The sequence below is a fragment of the Schistocerca americana genome, unplaced genomic scaffold, assembly GCF_021461395.2.
Source record: "Schistocerca americana isolate TAMUIC-IGC-003095 unplaced genomic scaffold, iqSchAmer2.1 HiC_scaffold_272, whole genome shotgun sequence".
Lineage (NCBI taxonomy): Eukaryota > Metazoa > Arthropoda > Insecta > Orthoptera > Acrididae > Schistocerca > Schistocerca americana.
In genome coordinates this window covers 185001-190000 of record NW_025725986.1, presented here as the reverse complement: position 1 = coordinate 190000, position 5000 = coordinate 185001, and the positions used below count along the sequence as shown (strand labels likewise).

Genomic DNA, 5000 nt, shown 5'->3' with positions numbered 1-5000 from the left:
ACCTAACCTATATCGTACCGTAACCTAACCTATATCGTACCGTAACCTAACCTATATCGTACCGTAACCTAACCTATATCGTACCGTAACCTAACCTATATCGTACCGTAACCTAACCTATATCGTACCGTAACCTAACCTATATCGTACCGTAACCTAACCTATATCGTACCGTAACCTAACCTATATCGTACCGTAACCTAACCTATATCGTACCGTAACCTAACCTATATCGTACCGTAACCTAACCTATGTCGTACCGTAACCTAACCTATGTCGTACCGTAACCTAACCTATGTCGTACCGTAACCTAACCTATATCGTACCGTAACCTAACCTATGTCGTACCGTAACCTAACCTATGTCGTACCGTAACCTAACCTATGTCGTACCGTAACCTAACCTATGTCGTACCGTAACCTAACCTATGTCGTACCGTAACCTAACCTATGTCGTACCGTAACCTAACCTATGTCGTACCGTAACCTAACCTATGTCGTACCGTAACCTAACCTATGTCGTACCGTAACCTAACCTATGTCGTACCGTAACCTAACCTATGTCGTACCGTAACCTAACCTATGTCGTACCGTAACCTAACCTATGTCGTACCGTAACCTAACCTATGTCGTACCGTAACCTAACCTATGTCGTACCGCAACCTAACCTATGTCGTACCGTAACCTAACCTATGTCGTACCGTAACCTAACCTATGTCGTACCGTAACCTAACCTATGTCGTACCGTAACCTAACCTATGTCGTACCGTAACCTAACCTATGTCGTACCGTAACCTAACCTATGTCGTACCGTAACCTAACCTATGTCGTACCGTAACCTAACCTATGTCGTACCGTAACCTAACCTATGTCGTACCTTAACCTAACCTATGTCGTACCTTAACCTAACCTATGTCGTACCTTAACCTAACCTATGTCGTACCTTAACCTAACCTATGTCGTACCTTAACCTAACCTGTATTGCGCCTTAACCTAACCTGTATTGCGCCTTAACCTAACCTGTATTGCGCCTTAACCTAACCTGTATTGCGCCTTAACCTAACCTGTATTGCGCCTTAACCTAACCTGTATTGCGCCTTAACCTAACCTGTATTGCGCCTTAACCTAACCTGTATTGCGCCTTAACCTAACCTGTATTGCGCCTTAACCTAACCTGTATTGCGCCTTAACCTAACCTGTATTGCGCCTTAACCTAACCTGTATTGCGCCTTAACCTAACCTGTATTGCGCCTTAACCTAACCTGTATTGCGCCTTAACCTAACCTGTATTGCGCCTTAACCTAACCTGTATTGCGCCTTAACCTAACCTGTATTGCGCCTTAACCTAACCTGTATTGCGCCTTAACCTAACCTGTATTGCGCCTTAACCTAACCTGTATTGCGCCTTAACCTAACCTGTATTGCGCCTTAACCTAACCTGTATGGCGCCTTAACCTAACCTGTATGGCGCCTTAACGTAACCTGTATTGCGCCTTAACGTAACCTATATTGCGCCTTAACGTAACCTATATTGCGCCTTAACCTAACCTATATTGCGCCTTAACGTAACCTATATTGCGCCTTAACCTAACCTATATTGCGCCTTAACCTAACCTATATTGCGCCTTAACCTAACCTATATTGCGCCTTAACGTAACCTATATTGCGCCTTAACGTAACCTATATTGCGCCTTAACGTAACCTATATTGCGCCTTAACGTAACCTATATTGCGCCTTAACGTAACCTATATTGCGCCTTAACGTAACCTATATTGCGCCTTAACGTAACCTAAATTGCGCCTTAACGTAACCTATATTGCGCCTTAACCTAACCTATATTGCGCCTTAACGTAACCTATATTGCGCCTTAATGTAACCTATATTGCGCCTTAATGTAACCTATATTGCGCCTTAATGTAACCTATATTGCGCCTTAATGTAACCTACGTTGCGCCTTAACGTAACCTACGTTGCGCCTTAACGTAACCTACGTTGCGCCTTAACGTAACCTACGTTGCGCCTTAACGTAACCTACGTTGCGCCGTAACGTAACCTACGTTGCGCCGTAACGCAACCCACGTTGCGCCGTAACGTAACCCACGTTGCGCCGTAACGTAACACACGTTGGGCCTTAACCCAACACACGTTGGGCCTTAACCCAACACACGTTGGGCCTTAACCCAACACACGTTGGGCCTTAACCCAACACACGTTGGGCCTTAACCCAACACACGTTGGGCCTTAACCCAACACACGTTGGGCCTTAACCCAACACACGTTGGGCCTTAACCCAACACACGTTGGGCCTTAACCCAACACACGTTGGGCCTTAACCCAACACACGTTGGGCCTTAACCCAACACACGTTGGGCCTTAACCTGCTCTGTAATTGTCATACGACGCGTTAAATTAGTGTAGTGTTGCCTAACTGCAACCCCCGCAATATAGTTTGCTACTCGCACTGCCCGGTCCCCAGTGTATCGCTTCATGTTAAACACCTTGCAGCTATACACTGTAATGTGGATGGCAGCAGGACGTACATGCTCAATGCCCTTTGCAGTTGTTCATTGGCATTTGCAGTTGTTCATTGGCATTTGCATGGCGAAGCACTTAGCCTACGCTGTGGTACGGCCTGTGTCAACTGTCCGCTGATGTTGTACGTCCAAATCACACACTGTACTGCACATTGGTCCTCATGTACTGAATGATACATCGTGGTACATGTGACCGTACAACGACTGCGCCAACAACGGCGAACCATGCGGTCCAAATGTTGTGCACTCAGCTACGTGTCGTCTCCCTATAAGAGCTGGATTGCAGTGTGGTATGCCCTGGATGGCGATCAGCATGAGCCGTCTGTTGATGTAGTGGCGCGTGTTGTCAGACGTAGTCGTCTCTTCTCACACACCGTGATAGCATGGTGCACTGCGTTCCACATCTGCGACATGCGACAGAGGCCGGTTGACAGTCGTTCGCGCAATGGACATCGCATACGTACGGGGGCCACCTTCCACGTGTTCGCGAAGCGTGCACATGTTGTTGCGTGTATGTGGGCAGACATAGTGTGTCGTGACACCTGACACAGGCATGCAACAATCGTTGAATTTGCAAATGGCGATGGACGCCTACGTTTGCTGGTGACGTTACGCAAATGAACAACTGGTAAACCGTTGTGGTGCGGTTGTTCTCGCTAGAGGTGAATCAGTGATGGCGACGATCGGTTGAGCTACCAACCGGTTGTTCCAGCGATACCCACCATGCCCACGAACGTGAATGGCATCTGGGTGTGAAGCGATACGCGGCGGTGGCTGGGTGGGACCGTCCCCGGCCGGTGAGGGGGGGCCTCCCGGCGTGCTGGCCGCGCGGTGCGTGGGCGCACGCGCTACAGCCGGCTGGTGGGGGCGGCCAGTGGCAGGCGCGCCGGCCGACGGAGGCGGCAGGCGGCGCAGCTGCGCGCCGGCGCACCCTGCACGCGGCGCCGTGCGGCCAAAGTAGGTCCTCGCGGGCCCGGTGCGAAGCGCGGTGGACATCTGCAGTGTGCTGGTCCGATTGAGGACTGTGTGCGCTGAGGATGCGCCGCCGCCCGGCGCTCGGCGCCGCGACGCCGTCTGCTGCTCGGTCGCCTCTGCGGTTCTCGCAGGTGGTTTGTATCGCAGCTGTGCGGACGTGTTGGCGCGTGCGCTGTGCTGGGAGAGTTCGCTTCGGCACCCAAGTGGGGCTTTTGTCCTTCTGTGGCGCTGGCGTTGGAGCTGCCGGTCACCGTAGGTGGCGCGTGTTGTCTCCCGCCGGCAATGCCACGACAGCACGCTCCCGGGCCTCTGTCGGCAGCGGCAAGCTCAGTTGGGAGCACGGGTGGTCGCACCTAAAGCGTCTACTCGCCAAACTCCGGGCGATTGCGCCTCTCTCGAACCCGACCAAGTACTTAGGACGGCGCTGCGCGCCGCCGGGACCTGAGAGGGTTTCGAGGTGTATGGTGCAGGGGAGCTCAGCCTCCTCCTGTTTGCAGAATAATTGAGCGGACGCTTGCGTGTTCGCGCGGGCCCCCGGGACACACTCCCGGGCGGCCGGCTGCTCAGCTCTAGTTGACGCAGCTCCCTGGTTGATCCTGCCAGTAGTCATATGCTTGTCTCAAAGATTAAGCCATGCATGTCTCAGTACAAGCCGCATTAAGGTGAAACCGCGAATGGCTCATTAAATCAGTTATGGTTCCTTAGATCGTACCCACGTTACTTGGATAACTGTGGTAATTCTAGAGCTAATACATGCAAACAGAGTCCCGACCAGAGATGGAAGGGACGCTTTTATTAGATCAAAACCAATCGGTCGGCTCGTCCGGTCCGTTTGCCTTGGTGACTCTGAATAACTTTGGGCTGATCGCACGGTCCTCGTACCGGCGACGCATCTTTCAAATGTCTGCCTTATCAACTGTCGATGGTAGGTTCTGCGCCTACCATGGTTGTAACGGGTAACGGGGAATCAGGGTTCGATTCCGGAGAGGGAGCCTGAGAAACGGCTACCACATCCGAGGAAGGCAGCAGGCGCGCAAATTACCCACTCCCGGCACGGGGAGGTAGTGACGAAAAATAACGATACGGGACTCATCCGAGGCCCCGTAATCGGAATGAGTACACTTTAAATCCTTTAACGAGTATCTATTGGAGGGCAAGTCTGGTGCCAGCAGCCGCGGTAATTCCAGCTCCAATAGCGTATATTAAAGTTGTTGCGGTTAAAAAGCTCGTAGTTGGATTTGTGTCCCACGCTGTTGGTTCACCGCCCGTCGGTGTTTAACTGGCATGTATCGTGGGACGTCCTGCCGGTGGGGCGAGCTGAAGGCGTGCGACGCGCCTCGTGCGTGCTCGTGCGTCCCGAGGCGGACCCCGTTGCAATCCTACCAGGGTGCTCTTGAGTGAGTGTCTCGGTGGGCCGGCACGTTTACTTTGAACAAATTAGAGTGCTTAAAGCAGGCAAGCCCGCCTGAATACTGTGTGCATGGAATAATG

The 5000-nt window shown here is 51.8% G+C and overlaps 1 non-coding gene across 1 annotated transcript in view; it reads left to right on the top strand.

The window, feature by feature from the left end:
* The first annotated feature begins 4092 nt into the window (after positions 1 to 4092).
* LOC124578122 overlaps positions 4093 to 5000 on the top strand; it is a 1910-nt gene continuing 1002 nt past the window's right edge. Inside the window, exon 1 of the ribosomal RNA XR_006972667.1 lies at positions 4093 to 5000. This exon is cut by the window's right edge and continues 1002 nt beyond it. This is a non-coding gene — a ribosomal RNA (small subunit ribosomal RNA).